The sequence below is a fragment of the Manis pentadactyla genome, chromosome 9, assembly GCF_030020395.1.
Source record: "Manis pentadactyla isolate mManPen7 chromosome 9, mManPen7.hap1, whole genome shotgun sequence".
In the NCBI taxonomy this organism is placed as follows: Eukaryota; Metazoa; Chordata; class Mammalia; order Pholidota; family Manidae; genus Manis; species Manis pentadactyla.
This window is the reverse complement of record NC_080027.1, coordinates 34,411,051-34,431,969: the sequence shown is the minus strand read 5'-3', so window position 1 is coordinate 34,431,969 and position 20,919 is coordinate 34,411,051.

The window sequence follows — 20,919 nt, the reverse complement described above, 5'->3', positions numbered from 1 at the left end:
CTGATGAGAATTAGGCTTGGGGTGGATTAATGATTGTGCATTGAGCATTGAGTCCCCTATACAGAATTTTATTGTTGTTAACAACCATTTGATCAATAAATATGAGAGATGCCCTCTCAAAAAAAAAAAAAGCCTGGGTATTGATGGAAGGGGGCAGCAGGGAACTTTCTGGGTGACTGGAAATGTTCACTATTTTGATGTGGGTGGTGTGTATGCAGATAAAAATGTATCAGGCTGTACACTAATGTTTTCCATGCTTATGTCTGTATGTGGCACCTTAATAAAAGGTAAAAAAAAAAAAAAGTCTATGAGGGGATGAAGTAGCATGACAATGCCAGACAATGACAGTGTGATGTGACCAATAATGTAGCAGCAGCAAGCACAGGGGCTTCTGCAACAAAGAAATAGATCAAAGAACCCAGTCTAAGTGATCAGAAAGGCTTAAGGAAGAAACAGTGACTAAACCAATTTCAAAGAAATGGGTAAAAGTAAGCAAGCAATGTTAGACTGGTCAGATTTCAAGTCCTGGTTTCTCTATTCAATGTCCTTGAGCAATATACTCATATTCTCTGAGCCTGGGGTCTTCCTTTGTAAAACAATGATAATAATGCTGCTTAACTACAGGAAGAGGTGGATTTAAAGCATTCATAGCAGTGCCTAGTATATTCTAAGAGCATAATAGATGTTGATTCTCTCCTTTAAAGAGGGAGCATACAGGAACACAGTTTTGTTCTGTTTTGTTTTTTTAATGAAGACATTTATCATTGCTATCCTTTTGAACCTGAAATAGGATAACAGATAAAGAGGGCACAATGCCTTTCCTTCTTTTGCTCATATCAACCTTTTTTGAGGTTGAAACAGGCTTTTTAAAACAAGGCTAGCCACAGCCCTAAGCACTTTCATAATTTGTTATTTAATCCTTATAAAAACTTTTACTTTATCAGATAGGTACTGTTGTTATCTCAATTTTCCATGCTAAGAAAATGAGACACAGAGAATTGAAGAAATTGCTTAAGATGGCCCCAAGAGATCAAATCAGTATTCAGATGTAGGTTGCCTGATTTCAGAGTCTGTTCCCTTAGTCATTGTATACCATATACACTCTTGATATAATATGTCTTTTATCAAGGGCATTATGCTCATTTATTATGTATTATAATAACCCACAAATCATCTCTAGAGTAAAAACAGAAGTCCAAGAACAGAACCCTGGGAACACCAAAACTGAAATGTTTATAAAAGGAGAACAGCTCACAGGAAACTGAGAAGACACTATGAGAGTGTGGTGACTTACACGAAGGAACCTGTTTGTCACCTCTGCAGTAACTAGCGCATCTCCTCACTTCCAGCCAGGCCATTGGTGGTGTTCAGACAGCCCTCTGCCCTTCCATAGGATACAGGGAAAATGGAATCCATCCCAAGGGGAAGGAGAGAATCATGAGGACTTGACCTCGGGCTGACCACAAGCTGGTCCCGGGCAATCCCTCACCTGCTCTCTGTCCTTGGAATGTACACTGTGCCCACGGTTCCCACAGCAGGAGTGTTCCAAGGATGCAGCCTTGAGAACGTTAGGTGTTACCGAGACTATCTGATGGTATATGTGATTGGACGCACTGAAGGCTTCTCTGTAAACATTCAAGAATCCGGCGTGAGAGTGGAGATTCACTTCCCTGTGGCCACCCAAGGCAAGCCTTGTGTGTAAGTTCTCTTACTTATTGAAACTCGCCACCTACTAATGTGAAGTGGTCTGCTTCTTTGGTTTGTTCCCCTCCATGCATAGGGACCAGTTTGTGGGTCCGCATTCCAGCTTCAGAAATAATTCAATCACCCTAAATAATTCCAAATTGGCAAAGGCATTTCTCTCTATACTCCTATTGGTCCAGCAACCTAGGTCAGCACCCTAAGCCCTAAAAAAAAGGACTCATATTATAGGACTTCTCATTGCATTGGTAACGCCCTGCTCTTTCTCCCACTGCCTGTGGACCAGGAAACGTTTTTCCCCACTTGCAGTTAGTAACTATCCTACGGCCACAATGAGCCGCCCTAAAGACAAAGCTGACACTGAGGACGCAGGAAGGAGAATCCAGGAAAGCAGAGCCAGACCCCTGGTGTTCTTGCCACTGGTTGTGTTCCTACCATTATACTTAAAATTCAAGAGTTATACAACCAACAATGCCCTCATTATTTAAGTTGTTCTGAATTTTTACTTGAAGCAAAAAAAGAATTCTAATTGATATATCTTTGGAGACAATGTAGCAAAGAGTTTTAAAAGGAAACATCCAACGGTGTGACATGTTTCAGAGAGAATACAATTTTTAAAAAATCTCATGATACAGATATAAGCTTCTGATCTCTAGGTCATTTGACCCATCAGCCTATGGTGGATCTAGGAAATGTGCAACACATATTGCGGTATGTCCACAATATCAAGGGAATAAAATGGAAGAAACAAGTTAACTTTGCCATTCAGCTCATGGAAATTCACTCAATTATATGTATTTTATTCCTGCAAATAATACTGTGCATTTATATGTAGTCAGTCTTGTATGCTACACTCAAAAATACAGACTTTGTCTCTGAGAAACCCATGTAATAAAGCTGGAAGGATTCTGTAATTAACCTTAGAGTAATTATCTTCTTACCAAGTAAGCCAGGAGTGAGCATGTGGCTTAACTACCACGAAATATGTTATAACAAGGTTGGAGGGAGCAATTTCTAACATTTTGCCCATCGTGTATAAACCTTCAATGGAGACAAATGCCAGTCATTCACAGAGCTAGACAGAGAAGATCAAGGCAAGTGAGAGCTTAAGAAAGCTGTATTTTAAGCACCAATTTCCATCGTTAGCCTTACCAGAGTATTTCGAGTACACCATCCAGCTACATCATACAATCAAAGAACCAGAGAAATTGAAAAGATCTAAGAGGTCACAAAAACCAGTCTGATTTCCAGTGTGAGGTTCCTTTCAATATATCCCTGACAGGCAATTGGATAATTTCTACTTAAATGACTTTTGAGAACCGGTAGTTAGAAAAAAAATTAATGCACCTGAGCACTGGTTTCCCCTTCTGAGATGGTTAAGACATTGTTGTTTCCTACGACACTGTTTTGATATGACATTTTGTTTTGAGAAAGATAACACTAGTTTTCTTTCTTTTCCCTTTTGTTGCCAAACATTTAGAGTTTTTATAGAATCGATGAGATATGAATCTATAATCGGCCTCCCTACAACAGCTTCTCACTGGGTTCTCATGCCCTGTTCCCAGGACTGGACAGAACATGGCTGTTTTCTTGGGAGACATATTACCCTACCCCAGGGAAGATACTTCTTGAACTCTGGAGGCAAGACCTTTGACTTAAAATGAGCCTGAGAGCTGAGGATCAAAGCCTAATTTGGCTATCCAGAAAATGAACTAAGATACGATATGAAGAAGAACTTCCAACATCAGCACTCTCTGAAGAGTCACACCAGAAGATGTTCATCAAAAAACCTCAACAAAGATCCAGGCGATGCTGCAGTTGTAGCTGCATTCATCCCACCGGTTCCTGGACTTGCCATTGGAATGAAGAAGGAGATATCTAAGCTGGCCTGTGCAGTCAGTAAAACAACAAATTTGACTGGATCTATACTGTTGGAACTCAACCCAGAGTTAGGAGAAGTGCAAGTTGTAGCGCTCCACAATCTTACGACTACAGACTATTTGCTGTTAAAAGAACATATGGGATGTGAACAGTCCCCAAGAATGGGTTGTTTTAATTTGTCTGATTTCTCTCAGACTGTTCAAGTTCAGTTGGACAATATTCACCATATCATAGATAAGTTTTCACAAATGCCTAAGGTGCCTAACTGGTTTTCTTGGTTTCACTGGAGATGGCTGGTAATTATAGGTCTGCATTGGTTATGTAATTGTATTCCTATTATGTTTATGTGTGTGTGCAATTTAATTAGTAGTTTAAAACCTATACATGCTTAAGTTACTCTACAAGAAGATATGTCAAAGAAATAATCAATCTTCCCATGTTTTCTTCCGTCTGCTACTTCTATAGCTTTTCTTCTTCCTTCCTAATTACAACCCTTAAATAGAATTCGTGCCTCATATCGAATTTACTGAGTATCATAATTCCTCCAAGTGGTAAAGATACCTCAAGACAAATGCTGGGCATAGAAGCCACAGGGCATAAATCTGCAAAGAAGTAAAAAGCTAACCTTTTCAAACAATAAGGCTTCTCTCTCACTTACCAACTTTACATTTCCCTGTATGGCCCCGGAAGATGACTGGTTAGCCAGAGACGGGTAAGATTCCTCAAGGGAGGAACAACCTAAGACAGGCACAGTTGCAGGGGGGCCATCAGGTGAGAAATTGGGGATCAACAGAGGTGAGGCTTAGAACCTCATGCCCCCCCCCGTTTTGAGAGAAATCTTCTGCATCCGTGGATGTTTTATTGCCCTTGTCTAGCTTGGATTAACACATAGTCTAAGGCACACACCTGATCATCTACATTTGCTCTCTTACAGCACTAACCTATGTTTTCTACCTTTATCTTGCATCTACCTACCACTTAAGCATTTTATTAAAAATAATAATAATAATAATAAAAATAAAGGGAGAAATGTGGGATTCACATATAAATCAAGTATAAAAATCAAATGAATATCCATATTTGACCTGATTGTTTATAGTTCATAATGACTGATCAAAACCAAAAGTTTCTGTGATGACTGCCCTTGCATTGTTCACCATGTAAGAACTTATTCACTATGTAAGAACTTGTTCGTTATGCTTCAGAAGATTGGAGACTGATGAGAATTAGGCTTGGGGTGGATTAATGATTGTGCATTGAGCATTGACTCCCCTATACAGAATTTTATTGTTGTTAACAACCATTTGATCAATAAATATGAGAGATGCCCTCTCAAAAAAAAAAAAAGCCTGGGTATTGATGGAAGGGGGCAGCAGGGAACTTTCTGGGTGACTGGAAATGTTCACTATTTTGATGTGGGTGGTGTGTATGCAGATAAAAATGTATCAGGCTGTACACTAATGTTTTCCATGCTTATGTCTGTATGTGGCACCTTAATAAAAGGTAAAAAAAAAAAAAAGTCTATGAGGGGATGAAGTAGCATGACAATGCCAGACAATGACAGTGTGATGTGACCAATAATGTAGCAGCAGCAAGCACAGGGGCTTCTGCAACAAAGAAATAGATCAAAGAACCCAGTCTAAGTGATCAGAAAGGCTTAAGGAAGAAACAGTGACTAAACCAATTTCAAAGAAATGGGTAAAAGTAAGCAAGCAATGTTAGACTGGTCAGATTTCAAGTCCTGGTTTCTCTATTCAATGTCCTTGAGCAATATACTCATATTCTCTGAGCCTGGGGTCTTCCTTTGTAAAACAATGATAATAATGCTGCTTAACTACAGGAAGAGGTGGATTTAAAGCATTCATAGCAGTGCCTAGTATATTCTAAGAGCATAATAGATGTTGATTCTCTCCTTTAAAGAGGGAGCATACAGGAACACAGTTTTGTTCTGTTTTGTTTTTTTAATGAAGACATTTATCATTGCTATCCTTTTGAACCTGAAATAGGATAACAGATAAAGAGGGCACAATGCCTTTCCTTCTTTTGCTCATATCAACCTTTTTTGAGGTTGAAACAGGCTTTTTAAAACAAGGCTAGCCACAGCCCTAAGCACTTTCATAATTTGTTATTTAATCCTTATAAAAACTTTTACTTTATCAGATAGGTACTGTTGTTATCTCAATTTTCCATGCTAAGAAAATGAGACACAGAGAATTGAAGAAATTGCTTAAGATGGCCCCAAGAGATCAAATCAGTATTCAGATGTAGGTTGCCTGATTTCAGAGTCTGTTCCCTTAGTCATTGTATACCATATACACTCTTGATATAATATGTCTTTTATCAAGGGCATTATGCTCATTTATTATGTATTATAATAACCCACAAATCATCTCTAGAGTAAAAACAGAAGTCCAAGAACAGAACCCTGGGAACACCAAAACTGAAATGTTTATAAAAGGAGAACAGCTCACAGGAAACTGAGAAGACACTATGAGAGTGTGGTGACTTACACGAAGGAACCTGTTTGTCACCTCTGCAGTAACTAGCGCATCTCCTCACTTCCAGCCAGGCCATTGGTGGTGTTCAGACAGCCCTCTGCCCTTCCATAGGATACAGGGAAAATGGAATCCATCCCAAGGGGAAGGAGAGAATCATGAGGACTTGACCTCGGGCTGACCACAAGCTGGTCCCGGGCAATCCCTCACCTGCTCTCTGTCCTTGGAATGTACACTGTGCCCACGGTTCCCACAGCAGGAGTGTTCCAAGGATGCAGCCTTGAGAACGTTAGGTGTTACCGAGACTATCTGATGGTATATGTGATTGGACGCACTGAAGGCTTCTCTGTAAACATTCAAGAATCCGGCGTGAGAGTGGAGATTCACTTCCCTGTGGCCACCCAAGGCAAGCCTTGTGTGTAAGTTCTCTTACTTATTGAAACTCGCCACCTACTAATGTGAAGTGGTCTGCTTCTTTGGTTTGTTCCCCTCCATGCATAGGGACCAGTTTGTGGGTCCGCATTCCAGCTTCAGAAATAATTCAATCACCCTAAATAATTCCAAATTGGCAAAGGCATTTCTCTCTATACTCCTATTGGTCCAGCAACCTAGGTCAGCACCCTAAGCCCTAAAAAAAAGGACTCATATTATAGGACTTCTCATTGCATTGGTAACGCCCTGCTCTTTCTCCCACTGCCTGTGGACCAGGAAACGTTTTTCCCCACTTGCAGTTAGTAACTATCCTACGGCCACAATGAGCCGCCCTAAAGACAAAGCTGACACTGAGGACGCAGGAAGGAGAATCCAGGAAAGCAGAGCCAGACCCCTGGTGTTCTTGCCACTGGTTGTGTTCCTACCATTATACTTAAAATTCAAGAGTTATACAACCAACAATGCCCTCATTATTTAAGTTGTTCTGAATTTTTACTTGAAGCAAAAAAAGAATTCTAATTGATATATCTTTGGAGACAATGTAGCAAAGAGTTTTAAAAGGAAACATCCAACGGTGTGACATGTTTCAGAGAGAATACAATTTTTAAAAAATCTCATGATACAGATATAAGCTTCTGATCTCTAGGTCATTTGACCCATCAGCCTATGGTGGATCTAGGAAATGTGCAACACATATTGCGGTATGTCCACAATATCAAGGGAATAAAATGGAAGAAACAAGTTAACTTTGCCATTCAGCTCATGGAAATTCACTCAATTATATGTATTTTATTCCTGCAAATAATACTGTGCATTTATATGTAGTCAGTCTTGTATGCTACACTCAAAAATACAGACTTTGTCTCTGAGAAACCCATGTAATAAAGCTGGAAGGATTCTGTAATTAACCTTAGAGTAATTATCTTCTTACCAAGTAAGCCAGGAGTGAGCATGTGGCTTAACTACCACGAAATATGTTATAACAAGGTTGGAGGGAGCAATTTCTAACATTTTGCCCATCGTGTATAAACCTTCAATGGAGACAAATGCCAGTCATTCACAGAGCTAGACAGAGAAGATCAAGACAAGTGAGAGCTTAAGAAAGCTGTATTTTAAGCACCAATTTCCATCGTTAGCCTTACCAGAGTATTTCGAGTACACCATCCAGCTACATCATACAATCAAAGAACCAGAGAAATTGAAAAGATCTAAGAGGTCACAAAAACCAGTCTGATTTCCAGTGTGAGGTTCCTTTCAATATATCCCTGACAGGCAATTGGATAATTTCTACTTAAATGACTTTTGAGAACCGGTAGTTAGAAAAAAAATTAATGCACCTGAGCACTGGTTTCCCCTTCTGAGATGGTTAAGACATTGTTGTTTCCTACGACACTGTTTTGATATGACATTTTGTTTTGAGAAAGATAACACTAGTTTTCTTTCTTTTCCCTTTTGTTGCCAAACATTTAGAGTTTTTATAGAATCGATGAGATATGAATCTATAATCGGCCTCCCTACAACAGCTTCTCACTGGGTTCTCATGCCCTGTTCCCAGGACTGGACAGAACATGGCTGTTTTCTTGGGAGACATATTACCCTACCCCAGGGAAGATACTTCTTGAACTCTGGAGGCAAGACCTTTGACTTAAAATGAGCCTGAGAGCTGAGGATCAAAGCCTAATTTGGCTATCCAGAAAATGAACTAAGATACGATATGAAGAAGAACTTCCAACATCAGCACTCTCTGAAGAGTCACACCAGAAGATGTTCATCAAAAAACCTCAACAAAGATCCAGGCGATGCTGCAGTTGTAGCTGCATTCATCCCACCGGTTCCTGGACTTGCCATTGGAATGAAGAAGGAGATATCTAAGCTGGCCTGTGCAGTCAGTAAAACAACAAATTTGACTGGATCTATACTGTTGGAACTCAACCCAGAGTTAGGAGAAGTGCAAGTTGTAGCGCTCCACAATCTTACGACTACAGACTATTTGCTGTTAAAAGAACATATGGGATGTGAACAGTCCCCAAGAATGGGTTGTTTTAATTTGTCTGATTTCTCTCAGACTGTTCAAGTTCAGTTGGACAATATTCACCATATCATAGATAAGTTTTCACAAATGCCTAAGGTGCCTAACTGGTTTTCTTGGTTTCACTGGAGATGGCTGGTAATTATAGGTCTGCATTGGTTATGTAATTGTATTCCTATTATGTTTATGTGTGTGTGCAATTTAATTAGTAGTTTAAAACCTATACATGCTTAAGTTACTCTACAAGAAGATATGTCAAAGAAATAATCAATCTTCCCATGTTTTCTTCCGTCTGCTACTTCTATAGCTTTTCTTCTTCCTTCCTAATTACAACCCTTAAATAGAATTCGTGCCTCATATCGAATTTACTGAGTATCATAATTCCTCCAAGTGGTAAAGATACCTCAAGACAAATGCTGGGCATAGAAGCCACAGGGCATAAATCTGCAAAGAAGTAAAAAGCTAACCTTTTCAAACAATAAGGCTTCTCTCTCACTTACCAACTTTACATTTCCCTGTATGGCCCCGGAAGATGACTGGTTAGCCAGAGACGGGTAAGATTCCTCAAGGGAGGAACAACCTAAGACAGGCACAGTTGCAGGGGGGCCATCAGGTGAGAAATTGGGGATCAACAGAGGTGAGGCTTAGAACCTCATGCCCCCCCCCGTTTTGAGAGAAATCTTCTGCATCCGTGGATGTTTTATTGCCCTTGTCTAGCTTGGATTAACACATAGTCTAAGGCACACACCTGATCATCTACATTTGCTCTCTTACAGCACTAACCTATGTTTTCTACCTTTATCTTGCATCTACCTACCACTTAAGCATTTTATTAAAAATAATAATAATAATAATAAAAATAAAGGGAGAAATGTGGGATTCACATATAAATCAAGTATAAAAATCAAATGAATATCCATATTTGACCTGATTGTTTATAGTTCATAATGACTGATCAAAACCAAAAGTTTCTGTGATGACTGCCCTTGCATTGTTCACCATGTAAGAACTTATTCACTATGTAAGAACTTGTTCGTTATGCTTCAGAAGATTGGAGACTGATGAGAATTAGGCTTGGGGTGGATTAATGATTGTGCATTGAGCATTGACTCCCCTATACAGAATTTTATTGTTGTTAACAACCATTTGATCAATAAATATGAGAGATGCCCTCTCAAAAAAAAAAAAAATGTCTAAAAAAAAAAAGGTTAAAAAAAAATCAGCCTGAGATGTGCAAATTCTTCTGAGAAAACTGCAAGATTGTTTTATTATCATCACTAGATGTGGTGGAAAGGTCAGCGATCTTTGGCCTAAGAATGAACTCTTCTGCCCTTGGCATCCAATTCTCCAATGAGAATGTTGGATTAAGGTATTTTATGATTGGAGTTTATAAAAAAAATTTCTCTTGTCGTAGAATTTCTGAACCCTTCCTCTGCACACTCAGAAGTCTGTAACTGTTTCATAAATATGGCTACCAGAATCAAAAGCAGTATTTCCAGTGTAGCTCACTGCAAGATCATAATGCATAAGAATCTGTCATTTGGATGCTGTACAGCTATTAAAAGAGGTAAAGTCATATTATTTTGTTGAATGGTCATACCACATAGGCCATTAATTATGTTTTTATTTCACAAAAATCTCTAGATTTTTTTTTTCCTCACCTGGGTCCTGAGTCGAAATTTCAGCTTCACTGGCTCTATGATCACAGTTAATCTGTTGAACATTTGGGCCCTCATTTCCCATCTGTAAGACAGGAATAAACCTAACTAAAGAATTGTTGGGGGAATTAAGTAAGGTGATATACAAAAAGGGCCTTATAGCCAGCAAATACTCAGAGTTTAACAAGTGTCACTTCCCTTACCATTCAAGGGGAGGTATAAATGAGTGACAATGTGATAGACACCTGTAGCCTAACAGATGAAAGAGACCAAGACTATAAATAATCTACCACTTGTCATCTTTGGCCATAACCACACTGTGGTGTCTAGCACCTGCTGACTGCAGTCCTCAGGTGAGTATTCCAGGCAGCAACCGGTGAACAAAACCCACTGGATCATTATAATACAATTATTAGTGTGTGAGAGGCAAACGGAGGGCACACCACACACATGCACACGTGCACAGATGCATACAAACTCTTGCCACCCTCCCAATCCTGACAGCATCTTTGTCAGTGAACATGTGAAACAGAAGCTGGGCACATTTACTGGTCATCTGCTGCCAAAGAGAGCTGGAAATGTTCTGCTTCAAAACGGTAGCTTCCTAAGTGTAAGGGTTTAATTCCCAATTCTTAAAGCTGGAAAGGTTTCTCAACAATTCTATGCCTTCCAGTCTTTGTGACTAATGAGAAAGGTCATCCATGTTAGCCTTTCTTTCGTTACCAGTTGCACTCTACTAATAAACTCCATCTACAATAGCCAGCCTGACAAAATGACTTTCCTGTGGAGAAGGTTCTTTTTCCTTTTTTACTCCCTGATTAGCGACACTTTAGGTAGGGTAATTGGGGGAACTAGGACCATTATTTAAAACTCTAGGGAGGGCCATACTTTTGCCTATGACAATAAACCAAATAAAATCAAGTGAGTCCATTTAAACTCAACAGACTATATTCTGCTAAATGTACCTTAATTGGTAGAGAATGTATGGTGTGATTTTAAAATGGCATTTTAATGATTCTGGGGAGCAAAGACACTTACTCGAGCTTAAAATTTGTTCATCCACTGATTTAACGACTGTTTACTGAGCAGCTACTATTCTGGGCAGTTCAGCTCAGTGGAATGCTATGGATGTTTGAGTTACCCAACTTAGATTCGATTCTCATTTTCATCTCTTATTAGAATGTGTTCTTTTGGAATCCACTTAAAGTTGATCTATGGGAAATCAAGATGATAATATTTATTTCATAGGGTTAATTATACTAAGAGATAATATGGTAAATATTAGACACTTGATAAATGGATAAGACTGTGTATTTGTTAACATTAAAAATACTAAAAAAAACTCTGGGATTTCCCCCAAGGAAATGTACTTTGAAGTCTGGGAGCTTAAATTAACATAAATAAACTAAATACTACCAGATAACTGCAAAGAAATGAAACTATCATGGACTGAGAATGTGCTGCGTATGCTTTATCCCAGTCAAGTGACTTTTTTCACTTTTGTTTGGGGGTTAGCTGAAATGCTAAGATGATTTTCAAAAGTAATAGAATCAACTGGGAAGTATAAGAGAAAAAAATATGCTTAACACTTAGTAGGAAATCCAGATGGGCAAGTATTACAAGTAAAAGGCTACCGTTTTTGTTCACATACTTTGAACAAAGAGTTCTTAAGAAACACACACCTTTGAGCATGCCACTTCCTTCTTTAACACCTTTCAAAGTTCCTTATTGCTCTCAAAAGGAGTCCTTACCAGGGCCCAACAGGTTCTGCAGGATAGGATCCTTGCTGACTGTTTCCTGCCGCCCTCCCCCGCCAGCTCTTAGCCTCTTGAGGACTACTCTTCTCAACCTGACCCTTTGCAGATGCCCATTCCTCTCCCTAGCACTCTCATTTGCCCTTTAAGGTGCATGATTGCATTTATTTTTGTAATAACTGCAATATATAGGTATTATTAATCTCCATTTACAGAGAGACTAGAAGTTCTTTGCCTATGAACACACATCATTAGAAAGAGTAACCTAGGATTTAAACCCAGGGCTGTCTGATTCCAAACTCCATCCTTTTATCTGTTCAGATTAATAGTCTAAATATAGTAGAGCCCCCAAATACACTTGTTTTCCTCTGTTAACTTTTCTGGGAAATATTCAGAGCAGCATGAAATAATCTAAAAATAAAACAAAGCAAAATGAACAAAATAGCAGTAGACTCATGGACACTGAGAAGTGACTGGTGGTTTCCTTGGGGAAGGAGTTGGAGTGGGGGGATGGAGAGGGTGAGGGGGATAACGGGGCACAAAACTTTCAATCATAATATAAGTTGTTCTTGGGGATGGTAGTACAGCATGGTGAATATAGTCAACAATTCTGTAACATCTTCCTATTTTGATAGATAGTAACTGCACTAGTGGGGGCAAGGATTTAATAACACAGGTAACTGTTGAATCACTGTGTTGTATACTTGAAAGCAATGTAAGATTGTATATCAATGATACTTTAATAAAAATAATATAAGTTGGTCACAGGGACGGAAGTGCAGCATAAAGAATGTAGTCAATGGTTCTGTAACATCTTTCTATGTTGACAGATAGTAACTACACTAGTTGGGTAAGGATTTAATAATATGGGTAACTAAGTTGTATATTTGAAACAAATATAATATTGTATATCAACTATACCTCCATAAAACAAATTCTTAACATTTCAAGACGAATGATGTGACTTGCCTCTTCTGTCTTCAGTTCCCCCACAAGTACCTGCCCCGTGGAAATGGACTAAATCAGTCTGGTCTACATCATGCTACCATCCAAAACCTGATCATGCCCTTTAAAATGTCCCTTAATAAAAAAGACATATTATGGAAATACCCTTTCATGAGAATTTACACGATCTTTTCCTGTGGGGGTGGGAATAGAAGGATAATAAGGATATAGGTATTTTCTTTAAAATATTAGATACTTAAAAAATTTATAAGTTATATAAATCACTCAGAAGAATGTCTGGCATAAAATGTTGCTTAATAAATAGTATTATTTATCTTATTCATTCAAATAAGTCCTTTTTTTGTCTACTCTGGGGACACAATAATAATTATCACTTCAAAGCTGTCTCATACTTTGGAGTCAGAGTGCCTGGGTTAAAACTCTGGCTCCATCATTCAGTAGCTGGGTGGCCCTGGGCAAGTTTCTTAGCCTGTCTGTGCTTTAGTTTCCTCATCTCCAATGAATGGATAATAATAGTACCTGTCTCACAGAGTTGCAATGAGGATAATGAGTTACTTCTGGAGAGAGAACATTTATAACAGTGCTGGATGCTGTGGAAGTGTTTGATAAATTAAAAAAATAAAGTATTTGTTGGAAACCAATTATGAAGCAAGGTGATATGATAAAAAACAAGACACTTTTCAACTAGATTACAACGAAACCTTTAAGGAGTTTAGAATCTTATTGTAAGAAATGATGCACCCAGGAAAATGATTATTGCAAAAGTATAAGGTGCTACATTCCAGACAAGGAACAGGCATGTTTATGTTGCTTGAAGTTTCCAAAGAACATTTTTACATATGTCAGGAGATTTAAATGAGATAATATGTAAAAATGTTCTTAGGAATCTTCAAGCAAAATATGTTCCAAAATTTGGAAGACAGCAGAGCTATAACATTAAAGTTAGTAGTAGAACTGCATCCAGGACCTCTGATTTCAAATTGGAATTCAGTCATTTATTCACTTGTTCATTCACTCATTTATTTATTAAAAGGTATTTGTGCTTCACATGCACTTTATATAGTAGCCAAATTGCCTGAAATATTTAGGATGATTCTCTAATATCAGGGATACTCGTAAAATCAGTGGTTTTGAATATTTCCATGGGATTTGTACTAGTAAGCAACTGGGTTGAGCAGGGACCAGGCCCACTTCTTCACAAGGGGACTCATTTTTTACCAACATTCTTCCTTTTTCCCCTTCTGCTCCACCTTGGCTAAAATGCAATGAAAATGCTGAGGCAGGAGAACATATTCCACCTGGAGGGTGGGGAAGAACACCTGATTGCAACCTGAAAAAGGTCAAAAGTGAAAGAATGCCTGTGAGCATCCTTCCTGGTCACTGTGGACGTGAAAGAGCATATCCAGCCACATAAAGATGCTAAAGGGTGTGACCCAGGTGTGACAGCCTCTTGCTGGAACTTACCCAGAACACTTCCCTTTGCTCTCAGACATCTCACCTTCGTTATTATTACTGCTATTGTTATCATAAAGTTATGAAGGATATTATACTAAAAGGAGAAGAGAAAAACACTGAAAGAAATGTAACAGTTGACATTATGTTAAATGTACTTCCCTACTTCTTCTATACATAGCTCAAACAAACAACAAACATGCTACCACAATGCTGCTCTGAACTTGCTTTTCCTCATTCATTCTGTCATGAACATCTCTTCATGCCAAACCATAATGCACACTCAGCAGTACTTTCATGGTTATGTCACAGTCTATGGAAAGGAAAATGTACGTAATGAACTCTCCATGGATGCTACTTGTTATTCTTTGATCCCCTGTTTGGTTCTGTCCTCCATCCCTCCCTGTCTTTATCCCTTATTCCTCCTCCTTCAACAGATACTGACTGATTGTGTCCCAAGCCAAACTCACTGACAGAGGAGCTAGAAATCCTTGCAGGGGGTGGTGGTGCAAACAAAGGCCAAGGACCCCAGAAGTGATATGATCTGAACTGTGATTCTTGCACTCACACCTTGGGAGGTCAGGCCTACCTTCCTCTGTCTCATGATTGACACATGCTTATGGACTAACTAGCTTGCCTTTTTTGGTGTTCTTCTCCAGATGGGGCTTTTAGTTTAACTCCACAACCCCACTCACAAGTACTCCCCCTGGGCCCCTCCCTTCCCTCAGATCCTCCCTCCCATTTTTTGTCCTTCATTTTCTTATTTAGTGTCCTCCTTATTCACAGCCTTTCTCTCATCCTGCACAGATGTGCTTTGAATGACAGTGTTTACTTTCTGTTGGGGAATCCTTGCATTTCATCACAAAGAGGTGTTTTTAGAGCCGATAACTAGCTGAACTCCATAACTGCTTTTCTGAATAACACAGTTCAAACTTTTGAACTTGCATGTTGTTTTCATTCAGAACACATGGTTTATCATAACCTCTGGGGATCTTATGTCCTGCATTTCACAACTTGTCCTTTTCTCTGTCAGTGACTCTTGTTTCATCAACGTATCATCTTGGTGTAACAGAGAGGCTAAGCCACGTGGCAATTATCAGAACTATGAGAGGATACATACAGATACATGCTCACCCCAACACATTAAGCTGGACAACATATGACGCATGTGTCGGGGAGTTTCTGCTTTGCAACTGTATGAAACCAGCATAATTTAGTCATGACTAGAACTAAAGACAAATGAACAAACAAAAGATTGCTAGTACTGTTCTCACCCCAGATTTTGCCCTGCCATTTACTGTCTGCAATGAGTGGCGTGGCTAGTTCTCCTGGGGCCTTTAAATCCTGTCTTACTTCTCTAGATCACCAGAACACTTTCTCGTTTCATATATACACTGTAAAAAGAAAGAAAGACATAATTGGCAGTATTATTGAGAGGAACCAACTAATTAGATCAGAAAACCAAAAGACTGGTGTGTAGGCCCTGGAGCATACCTGCCACATCCGCAATCCCAAGGAACTCCTTTATGTTCACCTTGGACTTCACTTCCTCCTCTGTGGTTGGAAAGGGGGAACAGGGAATAGGACTTATGGGGGATGGGCTGGAAAATTGCCAAGTATTATTAATATTGATTCACATGTTGCTAAACACCTGATCAAAAATCAAAAGAAAAGTCTTATTGCTTCAGAAAAACAAAAGCAATTAAGGAGAAGCAGGAAACCTGAAGCCAACCATTCCAATTTGTCATTTATCGACTTCCTGGGAAATACATGTGCATATATATATATATATATATATGTAACAGCAAGATTCTTGACCTGTTAACTGTAAAAGATCATAATTATAGACATGTGCTGGCTCAGACAGACTCCAGAGGCTAACAAATTCTAAATGATTATCCTGGGACATTGCTTGCGCATTCACAGCGCATCAAGAGCAGTGTGGTACATAATGAAGAACTCTCCCTACCTTCAAAATCGTAACTTACAGAGATCGTTCATGGATTTACTGCTCTAGATTTTTCTATACCAAAGTAGTTCTTTTTTTCTTTTTCTTTTAATTGAGAGGAAGATTGATACTAAGTCCACACGTTATAGTAGAACAAACTTTATCTTTGGAATCAAGTTTCTCGAAAACCAAATTCCAGTAGCAACTCATTACCTAGATAACCCTAATACCTCTAATCTTTGTTTGCAGGATTAGTATATCAATTATATAAAATACTTATATACGTGTGTGTGTGTGTGTGTGTGTGTGTGTGTGTGTGTGGCACCAATTATATAAACTATATATGAAAGTACCTAGCAGAGTGGTGGGTATACAGGTACCCAGTAAGTACTAGCTTTCCTTTTCTTATTGAACTGTAAATTGTTTCCAATGTGGTATATCAGGTATCACAACAGGATGATAAGAAATGTCTGTTTTTGACACAGGGGGTTTCAAAGAAAGAGCCAAGACTCTGAAGCCACATAAGTGTGGATTTGAATTTTGGTTTCTGGTGGTAAGTGGCAATCAAAGATGTAAAGATTTTTATGTCTGTCTCCAGAGCTATGCCTCTTTCACTATTTCAACCTTACAAAGCAAAATGCTAAACTAATTCCAAAGCAACCCCAAAGAACACAGGAAAGGTTTGGCTGTTGGTGTGCAAGGAGGAGCAGCTCTGGTTGCCTGCTTGCTTCGTTGGAGCCTCAGAGCACTCACAAAACGGTAATAGTGCTCCTAGTGGTCAGCCCCCTTACTGTTTTCACCTAGTCTCAATTCCATTCAGGAATTGGTTTGCAGAGTGACTCAAAGATCTCTCTGGAAGATGAAAAATTGAGAAAATTCTTCCTTTCAGGATCAGTGAACCAATTATCCTTAAAAATAATACCTTTTTCTTCAGGAAAACCCTTCCTAGATTTAACCAGTTGTAACTAGAATGACTTATCTGTCTTTCTGGAAGACATGGGACTTTAACTTTCCTAGTTTTCATTGAATGCATCCATTGGTAAGGTTGCTCTCAGCCCCTAAACTGATTTTCTACTTTGACCCAATTCTCTCTCTCTTTTCCCAATTGCACTTAATGCCCTTGGGGTGGCGTATATTTGAAACAATACGCTATTTGTTTCATGAGAAATAAGAGGATAGAGGGAAGCCTGCTTGCTTTTACTGTAAAAGCATTATAGGTCCCTCGGTGCACCTGGAATTGGCTGGGAGGAGGTCAACCTGATGAATCATTTGTCTTCCTCTTGGGAGTAAGAGAAAAGTATACTATCTTCCAAGTCACGTAAATCAGACTTCCAACTTATACTTTGTCTCTCCTTATCCCTGGGTGTACTTGGGTAAGGCATTTCCTCATCTATACCTAAGTCACTCCATCTGTAGAATCAGGATAATACATGACAACCTTGTATAAAGATTAAACAAAATAGCCTATGCATGGAGTAGCTAGCACAGAATTGGCAGGCATTCATGGACTATCAGTTTCTAATCTGTTATGTCTTTAGTTAAGGTTCGTAGAGGACCAGCATCATGAATAATGCTCATTTTTTAATAAAATAGACCTTAAAATAAAATAATGAACTCGCCTTATAAAACATTTCTTTGAAAAGCTGTAGTTGTTTGGAGTTGATTCTGCATTATATATGGGGGATACATTAGAGTAGTAGAATTAAAATATCATGACTATTTTTATGACTGTGTTTTTAACAAAAAAAGGAAACAAACCTGTTCACCAGAATTCATGCCTGCTGCCTGCGTTTAATAATTTTTGTGTTTCTGAGCTTTGGTTTCCTCATTCGTAAAATGGGTAAAATAATACTTGCTTTGTGTCTGTAGATTATTACTTAGTATAGTACAAAGGAAGATATTTTGGAGGTGTAACATGCTGCCCAAATATTCAAATAAATGGTATTGCTGTTGCTATATGTAAATGTGAACAACAGCATTACCTATCACTTGGTTTATAATCATTTTATTTGACTAATCTTAACATTTTGCTATTTTACATGTGATTCTTTTATTATTTTATGAGAAAATCCTCTTCCTCTTTAGAACTTAAACATAATTCAAGGGAAAATACTTATGTTTTCCTATTTTTCCTCTAAGATTTAAATATCAAAGACACAGAAGAGCAAAGTATATAGAAGAAAGATAATGTCTTGGAAAATATTTAATAATACCTTAGATTTCTTAGAGCTTGCTATCTTCCCATTTTCTTGCATGTTCAAGACCCTTTCAAAGGCAGGTTCAAGAAAATTAAGACAGCCAGCATCCTGAGCTTTGCAAATGACATCTTTTAAATTCCAAATTCATCTTACTAATGAGTCAGAGTTGAACAGGTAAAGGGATTAAAAAGACCTTGGTTCTTTAATGTGAAAGGTATCAATGTTGAGTGGATTTTTATTGGTCTGAACATTTCTTGAGAAGATTTCTTGACCATGTGCTGGTCATATTCACATCATTTCCATTAATGCTCACAGTGCTCTCAGGCCAATGTATGGTTCCAGTTTTCAGACACTGACAGAGACTCTGATATTCAGAGGGATGAAGTCACCAGTATGCAGTGGAACTAAGCCATGAATCTAGACTTAACTGACATGTTCTCTTACTCCAGAAAGTCTCATAGACTGAAATAACCAATCATGGCCTTTGACTATTAGATGGTCTAGAATTTAAAGTGGTAAAAATGCAGGTTGAGATCCATTTCTGACTTCATATCTAGACTTCTCATCATTAGCTTCAATAAGACAATGGTTTTCAACAGTGAACAAGCAAATGTAAGAACTAGTAGCTGCTGTAACATTTCAGAGCCTAGTATTTTAACAGTTAAAAAAAAAATCTTCCCAACTACTCATTAGTTGATGAAATTTATGAGTTAGAAAAAAAACACATTATGTATTACAATGCAGTCTTTGCAGCAAAATGGTCATTAACAGTGGTTCTCAAAAGCGCCATCACGGACATCCGGACATCCGCATCCCCTAGGCTCTTTTTAGAAATGCCACATCTCTGAGCTCCCTCCCAGACCTACTGAATCCCAAATTCTGAAAGTGTTGTCCTGCAATCTGTCCCACAGATGATTCTAATGTTTGCAAAAGTTTGGGCATTCATGGACTATCAGTTTTATAGTCCCAAAGATCTATAGTTTACAAATAGTGATCATATACTAGGACCATAACACAATACTTATCTGAGATCTACATTTTCAACAAGTACTCTGAGTCCTTGTCATTACCGTATCATCAAACATGGCTACATTTACAGGAGGCATAGGACAGATCCATAAGAATAAGACAAATATGCAAGAAGATTGACTCCAAAGCCATATAAATTTAATAAAACATATATGTGATAATTCTTAATATCACATTAAGAACATGGCAAAAGTATCCTGAGAGAGGAGGTACGACTATATGGGATGTCATTTACCAGACAATTCTTCCCAAAAGGAAAGCAAATAAATGTGTAGTTACATCCTAGGCCGGCCATGTAGTTGCCAAGTAACCCTGAATAAGTTAAATATCCTCCTTGCTTCTCAAATTCCTCATATAATGTAGGGATTGTATAGTTAGGATGCCAAGGATAATAATGATGAAATGATGAATGACAATATAATTTCATGATATTTATGGATTAAATAATATAAAATGCACAGTGTTTTGGAAGGGGCCTGATGTAAAGACAGTGCTCGATGCATCCAAATACCTTTCACCTCCTTTGTACCATAACTACTCCCACTTATTCTGCAATTATTCCTGGCCATGAACTACTGAAAGGACTTCTCTTACATCATCTCAAGCAGTCCACACAACCTCCATGAGGTAGGTTTGTCATCCCAACTTCAGAGATGAATCATTCACGAAACAAAGAAAGAGAGGAAAGAAGAGAGAAAAAGAACTGTCTAAGCAAAAATGGTTTTGTGTGTGTAATAGCAGTATCATGTGACATCAGCAATCCCTCATGTCCATTCTGGCTATTGCCACTAGCTGATTCTTTCCTCTGTAAAATTCAGCATAATACCTAGTAGATAGTAGGCTTTCCATATATTTCTGCATAAGTGAAAGACAAATAAATGGATAAATGATAAAATTCTTTTGATATTATTGTACTTGATTTTTTAGGGTAGAAAAAAAAGACATACTTAACAAGGAATATAGAATAGTATGTTAATAATCTGCAGGAAGAGTTTGCTAAGTGATGATTAAATTAATTCTTTTGAAAGACCATGAATCACACCTGATAAGTAGTGAGCTTTTCAGTATTGGCAAAGCAACCTATTCTTCAATAAGCTGTATCTGGGAAAGAATGAGGGTAAAGGGAACGGGGATATTACTAATAACATTTGTCTAGAACTGTATCATTTTCAAAACAATTTTATATAAACTATTCATATAATCCCTACCATATAAGATAAACAGATCTGTCCCCTGTCTAAATGACAATAGTGAAGGTGGAAAAGCTTTCATTATATATAATTGTGAGAGCAGAGTTCCAACTACCCTTGCAGTCCTGTGATCTTTATTTCATGGTCTGCCACCCCCTGGCCTCTAAGTGATCTGGCCACAGCCCA